This window comes from Tupaia chinensis, unplaced genomic scaffold, assembly GCF_000334495.1.
Source record: "Tupaia chinensis unplaced genomic scaffold, TupChi_1.0 Scaffold000628_1, whole genome shotgun sequence".
NCBI lineage: Eukaryota > Metazoa > Chordata > Mammalia > Scandentia > Tupaiidae > Tupaia > Tupaia belangeri.
In genome coordinates this window covers 847,460-861,666 of record NW_006160148.1, presented here as the reverse complement: position 1 = coordinate 861,666, position 14,207 = coordinate 847,460, and the positions used below count along the sequence as shown (strand labels likewise).

Below are 14,207 nucleotides of genomic sequence, written 5' to 3'. Positions count from 1 at the left end.
GTAACAGGCCTGTGAGTGTGGACACCTGGCGACACGGCCCCTCGCACGGCGCCTGAGCTGCAGCGGACATGAACGGTGTTGGTTTCCTTTCTAGCAGGACCTGCCACGGCCTCCCCAACCATCACGAGCAGGTGGTCACTCCCGAGACCCTTCAAGCGCCTCACAGGTCCTCGGTCACAGCACCTGTCACAGTGTGGTGAGCAAGACCCAGACACTTCCTGGGACAAAGCCCACTCAGCCATGGCACGTGACCAGCACCTAGCACAGGATGCCCCCTGCCTTCAGGCTCTTGAATGAGTGACCGCGGGTGCCATTCCAGCTGCCTGGAAGAGATGGGCTTTAACAAATGCCTGAGGGTGCTGCAGGGTGTGTGCTCACCAGAGCGGCAGACACAAATGCTTAGAGAGGGGAAGTGAGAGATCAGCCCCCGGGGGATGGCCATGCTGCAATCCCCTCTCCGTTCTCCTCCTGGATCTTGGGCACACATGCATGTGGGCCAGGCAGGATTTTCAGGCTGCTGGCTCCCAGACTCAAACCAGAGTTGGCCATGCGGGATCCAGCATCTTCACCTCCATACCACCCGCTGGTCCAAGTCCGTTTCTTTTTTCTTTTTTTGCTATCGGGTGCATGTGCTTGCTGGAGAGAGACAGAGAAAGAGAGAGACAGCAAAAATGAGAAACCATTCCCCCGCCGCCAGGGTGATGGCCACACTGCAGTCCCCTCTGCTCCATTCTCCTCTCAAATGAATGGGCACACACACACACACCTGGTATGTTTGCTGCCGGGTCTGGGACTTGAACCATGAGGTCTGCCGAGTGGGATCCAGCACTTTAACCACTGCACCAACTGCTGCCCCTAGAGTCTGTTTCTCCAGTCCCTCGAATCTGGGTGGGCCCTGCGATTGCTCAGACCACTGCAGTACGTGGGAGCGACACCGTGGCTGTGGACACAGTCCCGAAGTGGCAGCGCTGCTTCCTGCCTCTCAGGTGCTCCCTTGGGAGGCTCCCCAGGGACCCAACTGCGAAGCCCGAGGCACCTGGAAGAGGCTGCAGCCCCAGCGAGCCCCACTGCAGCCTGTGGTGAGAAGCCCTGGGGATGGGCCGTCTTGAACGCCTGGCCCAGAGAGCCTGTAGGTGACAGAGCTTGTGACTGCAACCCCAGGAAGGACCTCCAGTGAGCCACACAGCCACCCAGCGGTCAGAGTCAAGAGAGTGCCAGTTCTTGGAGTTCCACAGCCACCCAGCATGCTGGCCTGCACACCAGCACGGTCTGCCTGTCTGTGCCAGTATAAACCCCACGGCCACAAACCCACTGACCTCCTTCCCAGGGCCAGGGACCGCTTCACCTCTGACTTGTGTTTTTCTTTTTTTTAGATTTTTACCATAGGGTGTGTGTGCTTCAGAGAGACACAGAGAGAGGGGAAGTGAGAAATCACCCCCCAAAGGAGATGGACATGTCACAATCCCTTTTCCTCTTGGGATTTTGAGCATGCACACACACGCACCCAGCATGATTTTTGAGCTGCCAGTTCCAGGGCTTGAACCGCAGTCAGCCATGTGGGAGCCCAGTGCCTTAGTCACTATGCCACCTGCTGGCCCGGACAGGGTTCTTATGCCGTGGTCCACCCTTGTCTTAGCTGACTCGCACAAAGGCACCCATGCGCATGCCTGCAACGTACAGCGAGGGCTCAGGACACAGATCCGGGGTCTTCTCATGTGGGCCCAGCTTTGCCAAGCGCCATGGCCCGCTCCATGATCTGGCCCCACCTCTGACTTCTTTAATAATTACTTGCACCAGTCTCCACGGCTTCGCAATGAGATCTCTGGACCTACTTTTCCTTTAAAACATGTGGAAGTTGATTTTAAAGAAAAATTTTCTGCTGAAAATAAAAAGCCAGTGTCGCTTGTCATTGATAGAAGGTAACGACAAAATGAATTCGATGGCACGATCGATACTATTACATTCTAGCTCGACGGCATCTGAGCCCAAGGCGCAGGCCCTCCCTGCTGGAAGGTGAGGGACTGCAGGCACTCGGGTGGCTGCCTGAGTCCCAGTGTCTGGGCAGGCCCAGCACAGCAGCTTCCACTCCGCTCTGGCTGAGACTCGGCCCGGGCAGCCTGCAATTCCCTGCCTTTCTGATTGCAGCTCCCCAGCCGGCCAGCTCTGCAGTGCCTGGGGAGCCTCCAGCCTCTCCCTCCTGATATCCCGAAGAACGAGGCGTGTAAGACTGCCTCCTACCAAGAATGCCAAGCAGGCGGCGAGCCTCGCCCCGGTCTGATGTGCACCCCGTTTCCACGGCTCCCGCAGCATCTCCTGGACAAGTTTTTTATCATTTAGGTGCTCCCTCCCAGAGCGTTTTCAGTGTGGGTCTTTGTGTAGTCTACCTTCTGAGACTTTATTTGCCTAAGAATATTTTTATTATGACCTCATGTTTGAATGACAATTTGGCTGACTTTTAAATTCTGATTCAAAGAGTTCTTTTCTTTTCTTAATGACACTACTTATTTGACTCCCTTTGTCTGATTTTTTTCTTTTGTTAGCTTTTACCACAGGGCATGAGAATTTGCTGGAGACACAGAGAGAGAGAGAAAGAGAGAGAGAGAGAGAAAGCAGAAAAACCACCCTGCAGAGGGGATGGCCACACTGCAATCCCTTCTCGTCCATTCTCCTCTTGGGCACACACGCACACGCGCCTGGAGAGTTTTTCAAGCCCAAGTCCAGGACTCCAATCGCACAGTCAGCCATGTGGGATCTGGGCACCTTAAGCACATGCCACCAGCTGGCCCTGTGTGACGTTTTTATTGAGAAAAACAATGCCATTTTGAGTCTTCTTTTGTAAGTGATTTGCTACTTTCTGTTCTTCCTCTTTGCCTATCATATGTTTCATTTTGCCCAGTCGCTCAATGTGACATGTTCCTTATCTCTGTTGCTTACTCTGAGTCCTTTCGAGCTGTGTTCATTCATTTTCTTTCAAGTTGGGACATTGTATTTTCATGGCTTCTTCCATGATTCCCTCTCTTCCATTGTATTTCCCTGCCCTCTTTGGACTCCTCCTCTCTGTATCGCTCAGCATTCCTTTTTTATTTATTCTTTTTTTTTTATTTTGGAGAGTTTTTTTTTTCTATAGGGTGCGTGCACTCGCCAGACAGAGAGAGACAGAGAGACAGAAAGTGAGAAATCACTCCCCTGGGGGGATGGCCACGCTGCAATCCCTTCTCCTCCATTCTCCTCTCGGGATCTTGGGCATGCACGCACATGCGCCTGGAGTGAATTTTAAGCCACCGGGTCCGGACCCGAACTGCAGTCGACTACGTGGGAGTCCAGCGACATAGCCATTATGCTAACTGCTGGTCCCTATTTGTTCTCTCTTTAACTCTCCCAGCTGCTTTCTCGATCTGATTTGTTTCCTCAGACCGTCCTACCTAGTAGCTTATTCTTCAGTGATATCTACGCTGATACTCGCTCCATCTAGCAGGTCGTTTATATATTTATTTATTTTGGAGAGGCTTTTGGTATAGGGCACGTGCACTCACCAGAGAGACAGGGAGGCAGAAAGTGAGAAATCACCCCCCAGAGGGAATGGCCACGCCGCAATCCCTTCTCTATTCTCCTCTCCAGATTTTGGGCACGCGTACACACACGCCTGGTGTGTTTTTTTTGGTTTTGTTTTTTTTTTTTTTTTGGAGAGATTTTCACTGTAGGGCGCGTGTGCTCACCAGACAGAGAGAGAGAGACATAGAGACAGAAAGTGAGAAATCACCCCCCAGAGGGGATGGTCACGCCGCAATCCCTTCTCCTCCATTCTCCTCTCGGAATCTTGGGCACGCACGCACACGCGCCCGGCGTGAGTTTTAAGCCACCGGGTCCGGGACACGAACTGCGGTCAACTACGTGGGAGTCCAGCGACATAGCCATTACGCTAACTGCTGGTTCCCACGCCTGGTGTGTTTTAAGCTGCCAGGTGCAGGACTCAAACGGCGGTTGACTACACAGGAGTCCAGCGATGTAAACATGACGCCTCTGCTGGTCCCATCGTTCATTTTGAATGCATTTCTCATAGCTAATGTTTTGACTTGGCTCTCTCCTGTGGCTTTTTTCCCCTCTTCATTTTAGGACTTTCTTTAAAAACCTGCCAGGTGGTGCATATTGATTGTGAGAGAGAAAGACAGCCATCGGGAGAAAAGGAAGTGAGAGAGGACTCCCGACAGGACGTGGTCACAACACAAGCCCTTCTCCACTTCTCCCGTCGGGATTTTGGGCACACACACATGCCCGCTGTGCTTCTCAAGCTGCTGGGTTTGGGGCGTGAATCCTGCAGTCGGCACGGGGATCCCGCTGCCACAAGGGGGCTGGACTTCAGTTGGGCCACTGCTGTGGCGATGGCCAGAAGAGGGCAGGCCTCTGACTCCCTGCTCTTGCCGCATTTCACTAAGAGTTCTGCCCTTACCTCCTGAGGTACCACTCCCGTGCTTTAACACCTTGGCCCATCTGCTCCAGACGGCCTAGAGAGTGAGCTGCTGACGTTTACAGCTGCGAGACGGCTCAGCTGTTTAGTTATTTTGCCAGGAGAGTTTAAGTTCCCTTGGGGGTGCCAGCTCGCTGTCCGGTAATGGCCCTGGGGCAGGGCGAAGGGCTTGAGGACAAGGAAAAGGGTTCGCCCCAGGGCAGAGAGCCGCCTGGCACCCTTGGCCTCCCCTGCTGGCACTCTGCCAAGTGTGGCTGTCAAGGTTCCCCTTTCAGTTCCCAGGGAGGGGGGCCCCCGTGGGAGGTGGACTTCTCTGCTGAGATTCCCAGCTGGGAGGGGAGTGGGGTGTACCAGCTCCTCCCTCCCGCAGGGCTCTGGGCTGCCCTAGATAGCCCTTGGGCCCTCACTGCCTATTTCTGTTGCAAGGGGGAGGCGATGGAGTTTCCAGAGGGCAGGAGAGTGCAAGGCTAAGCCCGTGCCCTGTGGGTCACCCATTCCTTCTACACTGAAAGCTCTCACGTGCCAAGGCGCTGTGCAGGCTGATGGGGAGGTGACACTGACAGATCCAAATCCGGGCATGCCGCCTGGGCAGCTGGGTCTTTCTAAGCCTGTTCCTTCACCTGCGACATGGAGATGAAACGGGAACGACAGTAGCACCTATCCAAGGGTCCGGAGGCTCTGGAGACGATGCCGAGGTGTGATTAGCCTGGCACAGTGATAGCACTCAGACGTGCTAACTGGGGGCCAGCAGGTGGCGTGGTGGTTAAGGCGCTGGATCCCACATGACCAATGGAGAGGTTCGAGTCCTAGACCTGACAACTTGAAAAAAACACATTGGGTGTGTGTGTGTGTGTGCTCAAACTCCTGAGAGGAGAGTGGAGGAGAAGGGGTTGCACGGCCATCCCTTCTGGGGGATTCTTTCCCTTTCACTGTCCCAGTGAGCCACATGCCCTATAGCAGTTTTTTTTTTAAAACACAGCTGTGATAGTTGTGTGCCTACTGGAACCAGGATGGGGGTGGGGCTTGGAGCTGCTTCTGAGAGATAAAGCCCCTTTCTTCCTCTGAGTAAACCTTTAAGGTCCGCGGTCTGCGGAGCAGCCAGAACTGCAGAGGAAGAGGAGGTTAGGCTCTTGGAGAAGCTGCAGTGGAGCAGAGCAGGTGGGGATGCCAGCCAAGTTCCATGCCCCTCTGCTGAACGCGACGTCAGCCACTACGCCTGCTCCCCAGTGTTGTGCTCCCCCTCCCTCTGCTTCCCGTCCTCCCTCTTTTCTTCCTTTTTCTCTTATTCAGGGAAGTACAGAGAGGCGGTCAGAGCCAGTCAGGGCTTCCAGCGAGGGCCTGGGCCGGCCTCGCAGCTCTGGGACCCAGCGGCCGCAGCACTTTCCAGGACCCACGTGAATGTGTTTATTTCTTTCCAAATCTGAAGGAAAAGGAGCTTTAGGTTGAAGCAAGTCTTCTAATATACAAATGCAGTCATATATATAACTTTATTTCTGTGCGGATCAAGGCCTCATGAAAATGAAATTGCCTCGGGCCCAGGAAGTCGGCCCGCACCCACCTAGCTCTGAGACAGACAGGCGTGCTTCCCTGCTGAGTCTTGGTGGGCATCTAGGGACTCATACCTCTGAGCCTCTGCGGGTACCTGGGTGCTACAGGGCCAGAGGCATAAGAACATGCGCACTGGGGCACGCAAGCACCTCTCTGCAACCAGGAGTCGGCCACTGTTCCCTCGGCGACACGCAGGCTAAACCTCGGGGGCCTCCAGGAGGGCTTCTGGGTTGGGCACAGCCGTGAGGGTACAAGGTACAAAGCTGCTAGTCATTGTACAACCCCGCGGGAGAGACAGCTGCACACCTCAGGTCAAGGCCCCACGCGCTGGGAATTCACAAGCCACCGAATGGGCAGCAGAAAGAGCTCTCAAAAAGTTGGTGGAGGGAACCAGCAGTTGGCGTAATGGCTGTGTCGCTGGACTCCCATGTAGTCGACTGCGGTTCGTGTCCCAGACCCGGCGGCTTAAACTCACGCCGGGCGCGTGTGCGTGCGTGCCCAAGATCCCGAGAGGAGAATGGAGGAGAAGGGATTGCAGCATGGCCATCCCCCCTTGGGGGTCATTTCTCGCTTTCTGTCTCTATGTCTCTCTCTGTCTATCTGGTGAGCGCACACGCCCTATAGCAAAAAACCTCTCCAAAAAAAAAAAAAAAGTTTTTGCACGAAAATAAGGTCTCACTTTAAGTACATTTTCCATGAACTTACTGAAGTCTCCGTGTACTTATTAAATGAATGCTGGGGTTGGGGGGAGCAACAGGAGGCGTGGTGGTTAGGGCTCTGGACTCCCACCTAGCCAATTGCTGTTCAAGGCTGGGAACTGGCAGCTTGCTTCTCACTTTCCTTGTCTCTCTTTCTCTCTGGTGAGCACATGTGTCTCACAGCAAATTAAAAATAAATACATTAATTAAATAATTCTTTTTAAAAATGCTTGCTGTGGATGGTATAGCATTTCTGGCTGATCAATGAGGATACTGAGGCCCGAAGTGGTGACTCGCTCAAGTCCCCGCCCTTTCCCCTCCCACTGCTGGGCTCCCAGGGCAAGGGATGCAGGCCTTCCCGCGCTGCTGACACCACCCGTTCTGCCACCTGGAGGCCCCCAACAGGCCGGCCCCTCCAATGGCTCCAACAGCTCAGGTGAGTCCCCAGGCAGGCAGCCCCTCCAAGCAGGCCCCTGTCTTAGAGACCGGCACACCCTCTCTGCCTTCCCTGCCAGACTGTGAACCTGGGAGCTTCAGACCATAGGAGAGGCTCCAGCCCTGCTGTGCTGCTCTGGCCCTGGCCCCAGCCCCTCAGCTTCGCCCCCACAATGGCCCTCTTCGGAATCCGAGGGTACTCCCTGCCAGCTCTGGTCTTAGCGCTCACCTCCTCCCTTCTTTCTGCCTCCTCCTGCTAACCGGGATTTGTACTTGGGATTAAATGGCTATGTCACTGGACTCCCATGTAGTTGACCGCAGTTCAAGTCTCGGACCCGGTGGCTTAAACTCACGCCAGGCGCGTGTGCGTGCGTGCCCAAGATCCCGAGAGGAGAATGGAGGAGAAGGGATTGCGGTGTGGCCATCCCCCCTGGGGGGGGATTTCTCGCTCTCTGTCTCTCTGGCAAGCGCACACGCCCTGTAGCAAAAACCTCTCCAAAAAAAAAAAAAGAATTCATTTCAGGGCAAACAACGAGGGACCCATCCTGCCAGACCCCAAAGCAGAGTGGGGCATCAGAGGCCGAGATGCCAACGACTGCATCAGGAGGCCGGAGGGTGGAGGTGGGGAAACCAATAGGGAAACGCAGGGGCTTGGAGGGCGGCGACTAAGACGCCGCTGCTCTGGGCCGACCAGGGGCCCTCACACGGCAGCTGCCCGGGCACCTCTCTGCACAGGCGCTTCTAGTGGCACCTTCTGGTGGAGCCCGACTTCCGGGGCGCCTGTTGTAGGCGTTTTCCCCACCATCAAAGATGCATGTGTGTGTGTATAAATATATATATAATATATATACACACTTATATACTTTTGAAGTGAACACGTATAATTGTGAGTTCTTACTTTCATTGTGAGTGTACTTTTTTTTAACTTTTTTTTTTAGAGAGATATTTTTGCTCTATGGCACGTGCACTAGCCAGAGACACAGAAGTGAGAAATCACCCCCCAGGGGAGATGGCCACGCTGCAATCCCTTCTCCTCCATTCTACTCTCGGGATCTTGGGCACGCACATGCGACAGCATGAGTTTTAAGCCACTGGGTCCGGGACTCGAACCGCTGTCGACTACATGGGAGTCTAGTAATGTGACCATTACGCCATCTGCTGGTTCCATAGATGAGCTTTCTTTAAACAAAAGTTTAAAAAGGTTTATTATTATGAAGGGCAGTGTTGCTGTATTTACAGTTTCCGGGGGAGGTTATCACTCACTGTAGTGACAAAAGCACTCGATGTGGGGGCGAGATGGTGGCAAGGTGGTAAACGGGACGCTGTGCCGCAGTGCAGGGGCATCCCGGCTCATGACCAGGCACCTCTCCGGATGCACCAGGCACGTGCTTGCTCCTGATCCCGCACTGCGGAGCTGGGGAGGAGTCGCAGCGTCCAGACCTGTTGGGGTGCTGGCTGTCTCTCTTGCTCATGGAAGGAAGAAAACAATTTTTTAAAGATTTTTTACTAAAGCGCAAGTGTACTCACTGGAGAGAGAGACAGAGAGAGTGATAAATCAGCCACCCCCCAGGGATGGCCATGCCACAATCCCTTCTCCATTCTCCTCTTGGGATTTTGGGCACACACGCACACATGCCTGGTGTGAGTTTAAGCCACTGGGTCCGGGACTCGAACTGTGGTCAACTCCATGAGAGTCCAGCGACATAGCCATTACGCTAACCGCTGGTCCCAGAAATGTTTTTCAATTAAAAAGAAAGTGGAGTGAGGGGGCAGCCAGTGGCATGATGGTTAAGGTGCCTGGATCCCATACAGCCAATTGCACGGTTTGAGCCCCGGAGCTGGCACCTTGAGAAACATGTTGAATATGTGTGTGTGTGTGCATGCCCAAAATCTGAGAGGAGGGTGGGAGAAAAAGAATCCCCCCTGGGGGTGGGGTTTTCTCACTTTTCACCTCTCTCACTCTCTCTGTGTCTTTCTTTGGGGGGCACGGGTGCCCTATAGCAAACTTAGAAAACTAAAACACACCTGGATTTAGGCCACGTGAGTCTCCTAACACCACACTGCCCTGACTGACTGGATCTCCACCTCTCCAGAGCCTGGGTTCCTCACCTGCGTGAGAAGGGTGCCCCCGTTACCCTCAGGGCCACACCAGCTCTAAAAACTCTGTGACCGAGTCCCGGGGGCAATGCGACAGGATCAGCTTGGACGGTGCCATCCTCTCTTGGAGCCCTGGGGCGGCACACAGAGACGTAAACCTTCGGCCGTCGGCCCTTTTCTGAGAAGACACTGCTCGGGTGAGGGAGGGTGGGTACTAGCCAGGTGGGGGTGCACCCCTCGAGTGGAGTGGGTGAGGACAGGACAGGAAGGAAGAAGTTTGTGGCCCGTTTTGCCGGGGTCTCCTCTCCGAGAGCAACAGCCCGTGCTCAGCCTATGTCTCGCAGTCCACGAGTGTGCACTGAGCACCTACTGTGCGCTGATGCGGCCACTAGGTAGGGACGCGTGGGGAGGGAGACAGGTCCGGAGAGTTTAGCGTCTAGCTGGAAACACACGTTAACCAAATGACCGTGAGCAGTTACAGAACAGCTGCTAGTGCTTCCAACGAGGCCCTTTTCAGGGTACAGCCCGCCCCCGGGTACAGCGCTAGTGTTCCCCACTCCTCCACCTGCACTCCGGACCTTGGTCCCACGTGCCCCTGTCGCCTGTCTGCCAGCACTGCCTGTCTTAGCAGCTCTACTGGGGAGCACAGGTCCCTGTCCCGCCCCCGTGGAGACAGGGAGCCCGGGAACTGGCCAGGGGGACAAGCTGTTGCGATGACATCATGCCAGCTTCCCACAGGGCCCAGCCTGGTCCTCACTGAGCGCCTGGCTCCTGGCTCACCCTGGGTCAGAGTCAGAGTCGCCTGGCTCTGCAGGGGTACTCGGCTATGGCAATGAGCCGGACAGACCTGGCCTGTCCCCAGGGTGCTACGACAGGGCTGTGGGGGGCAGCTCTAGCCCACCGTGTCCAGACCCGGTGCCCAGCACCTCCTCCGGATGATCTGCCTTAACCTGCGGGGGGGATCCTGCTCTTCAGAAGAGCATCCAACAGAACCCAGTGAAAGGACCCGGCTGGCCCAAGGCTGGGGTAAGGGGGCTCACACGGACTGCCTCCACAGAGCTCTAACCATGCGGCTTCCTGCCCAGCCGCACTCGAATCCCACCTCCTCCTCCAAGGAGCCCCCGGAGTCCGCCCAGACTCAGGGGCTTCCCAGGACCCTCTAAGCCAGCCCTAGTGTCCCAGGCAGGCATCTCCCGGTCCCTGTGGTCCCAGTCCCTGAGGTCCCGTGAGAGCCGAGCTGGGGTTGAGTGTCCCGGGACAGCTCCAAAGCGCCTGGTGAACTTGCTGATCCGAGCCAGAGCTCGGGTTCAGTGCCCTCTCACTGCGTCCTAGGTCTCCCCTCGGCACACAGTCGGTCCACGAGCCCACTGCGCAGACGGGCAGGCAGGGTCCGAGGGGTCAGCGTCCCACTGGCTGCCAGGTCAGCTCCCCTCCCTCCGGTCCCGGCCTCTCCGCCGGAGGCTTGAGCGAAGGTGGGACGAGCAAACAGACGCCTGGCTCCCCGGGAGGCCCCGAACAGGGGCACTTCAGACCCAGTGGCCTTAGCTTGCCTTGGGGCACCTTTGTGCGCCTCATTTCCAAACCCGGCCGGAGACCATCTCCCGCCCCCCCACCCCCCCGCCCCAGCGCGGACTTCCTCACCCCCGCTGGCTGCCGGCAGACCCGGGCGACATAGGGGACCCGGCGCCTCTTACCTGCTCTGGCGAGCCCCGCTCGGCCTCCGCGGCCCCACAGCCCTCCACGCCACCAGCAGCCTCCCTGGCGCTCCCGCCAGGGGATCCCGCCCCCGCCTAACCCGCCCGGGCCCCGCCCCCTGCAGGTGATCCCCGGAGCCTGGGGGCCGCCCTAGGGGCGCCAGGGCCGCGACAGCAGCAAAGGCGCCTCCCCGCGGCGTCTCGCAACTCTCAAAGACCTGGGCGCTTTTGGGGACTGCGGTTCTGGCACCCTGGGCTCTCAATCCACCAGACACGTGCTCGGACCAGGCTCCTCGGAGAGACTGGGAGGAAGGGGCCTTCCAAATACCACGAGGTGGGCTGCAGGGACGGGTAGGCAAGTCCTGGGGTGCCGGTCCGACTGGAGTTTAGATTGCAGAATGTTAGACCAGGAGGTTTGGCAGCTGGCAAGTGTCAAAAACTCGCCCAGGTAGAGTCAGAGCCTGGCTCCTGCATCAGACTGGTTGCCCCGGGGCCTAGGACCATACCAGTAGGCCCTCATCCATATTTATGGAAAGAGGGATGAGATCTTGGGGGTGTCCCTAATCCCCATCTCTCTCCTTTTACAAACAGGGAAACAGAGGCCCAGGAAGCAGAGACAAGTTGCCCACTGTCACATAGCAGGGGGACACTGGAGTCTCCACCTTTTATTTCAAATTTTATCCAGAAAGTGGTGTATCCTGGGGCTGTTGCTTTGCCACCAAGTGCCTGTGAGATGCTTTCAAAGCCCAGTCACCTGCCAGGAGACTAAGAACCCAGAAATGGTTCACTGTATTTTCAGGAGAAAATCCAAGGTGGTATTTATTAACAAATATTGATTGCGAAGTTGAGTCCTATAGGGAGGCGTAAAACAGATCCTTGGCTTCAGGCACTTGCTGGTGGGGTGGAAGGCAGACCCAGCTACAGGGAGCACCACCATGGGAGAGGGGAGAGCCCCGTGGGAGGCTGCCTGCCCCCGAGGTCTGAGTTCCAAGGGACATGGCACTATGGGGCCACTTCAAGAGGTTTCTGGAAGCTCTTCCTGTATATGAGGCCAAGGGCCCAGCGAGCAGATGGTCTCAGGTTGGAATCCTGGCTGCTTTGTAAGATGAGAACAGTTCTTAAAACCTTCTGAAATTCTGTTTTGGTTTGTTCTATCAAATGAAGATCCAAAAGAAGACTCCTCCATGGCTGCTGAGAACTAGCAATTTCAGGGGAAAAAGAGAAATAAAGATTTTCTACTGACAATTCAGCCTCCAGCCCCCAAACTCGAGTGGTGGGAGCCCCTCTATCCTTCTCTCTGTCACTCTGTCTCTCTCTGCCTCTCTCCGTCTTCTCATTTTTTGGTAATTTTTTATTTTTTAAAAAATTTTAAGGTAAAGTATTCTCTTGGCTTTCAGACCTTCCTTTATCTTGCTAATAATTCCCTTCCTCCCTCCCCTCTAGGAGAGGCAAGGGGCGGGCATTCAGAAGAAGACTCCTCCATTGTTGCTAAGAGCTAGTCATTTCTGTGCACTGCGCGGTTTTTAGCTTTTGTTTTTTTTTTTAAAAAATTAATTTTGGGAACCAGCAGTTAGCGTAATGGCTATGTTGCTGGACTCCCACATAGTTGATCGCAGTTCGCGTCCCGGACCCGGTGGCTTAAAACGCCAGGTGCGTGTGCGTGCGTGCCCAAGATCCTGAGAGGAGAATGGAGGAGAAGGGATTGCAGTGTGATCATCCCCCCTGGGGGGTGATTTCTCGCTTTCTGTCTCTATGTCTCTCTCTGTCTGTCTGGCGAGCGCACGCATCCTATAGCGAAAATCTCTCAAGAAAATTAATTTTTTTATTTTCTTTTCTCTCTGTTTTCTTATTCTTTTTCTTTTATTTTATCACTTCTCTGCTCAATCTCCACTCTCTGTGTTTCTAGACGGATCTAAGGGAACCATAGTCAAACATCCAAATACTATCAGTGTTAACATATTCCTCCATATCCACTGAATCTGCTGCACAAAGGGATTAAAAACAGAACGGCAAAGAGATTCCAGATCACCTCCTTCTGCATGCTCCTGAACACTCAGATTGAACTTCAAGAATTAGGAAGAAACACACCATCCATCAGATGACTAGAAATCACCTGAGGGTCACAAGAAATATGGGAAAGGAAGAAAATACCTCTCCTTCCAGGGAAAAAAATAACTCCTCTTCATCCACAGACAATTCAATGGAAATGTCTGATAAAGAATTTAAAATATTCATAATGATGAAGCTAACAGAGATGGAAGAGAAGAGAGACAATGAACTGCAGAAGAGGCAGGAGAAAGGAGCTGGCAGGGGAAAAAAAAAGGAGCTGATGGGCTCCAGGAGGTGAGGAAATTCTTGCAAGATCTAAAAGAGGAAATATACACTCTAAAAAGAATCAAATGGAGCTGTTAGAGATGAAGGTTATAATACAAAAAGTCAAAATATCCCTTGGAAGTATTAAAAGCAGACTAGATAATACAGAAAATCAAATCTCAAATGTGGAAGATAAAATTGCTGGCCTAGAAAAATGCACCACAGGTACCAGCAGTTAGTGTAATGGCTATGTCACTGTACTCCCATGGAGTCAACCATGGTTTAAGTCCGGACCCAGTGGCTTAAACTCATGCTGGGTGCATGTACATGCGCACCCAAGATCGGAGGGGAGAATGGAGGAGAAGGGATTGCAGCGTGGCCATCCCCTCTGGGGGATAATTTCTTGCTTTCTGTCTCTCTGTCTCTCTCTTCCTATATGGCAAGTTCACACGCCATATAGCAAAAAACAAACAAACAAACGTTCAAAAACCTCTCTGAAAAATCTACCACAAAGACTAAGAAGATTACACACACAAAAAAAAGAGAGAGGAATAATATACGAGAAATGCTAGATACAATCAAACATCTAAACATCCGTATAATTGGTATACCAGAAGGCCAAGAGACTCATAAGGGCATTGATAATCTAATCCATGAAATCCTGCAAGAAAACTTTCCAAACCTAGAGAGGCACTCAAAGATCCAGTCCCAAGAAATACAAAGGACCCCAAATACAATCAACCCAAGAAGATCTTCTCCAAACCACATTATAACCAGATTGACCAAAACCACAAAGACAAGATCCTAAGATTGGCAAGAGAAAAATGGGAAGTTACCTACAAAGGATATCCTATTAGGATAACAGCTGACCTTTCATCAGAAACAATGCGAGTGAGGAAAGAATGGGAAAATATATTAAAAGTGTTAAGGGAAAAGCAATTTCAACCAAAAATACGG

The 14,207-nt window shown here is 53.7% G+C and overlaps 1 protein-coding gene across 1 annotated transcript in view; it reads right to left on the bottom strand.

Moving 5' to 3' along the window:
- The window catches only part of NCMAP (non-compact myelin associated protein), a 49,917-nt gene extending 38,894 nt beyond the window's left edge, over positions 1 to 11,023 (bottom strand). Inside the window, exon 1 of the transcript XR_001371205.1 lies at positions 10,938 to 11,023. The gene's annotated coding sequence lies outside the window, so the exon portion shown is untranslated. The remainder of the gene's footprint in view (positions 1 to 10,937) is intronic.
- Positions 11,024 to 14,207: the final 3,184 nt, after the last annotated feature.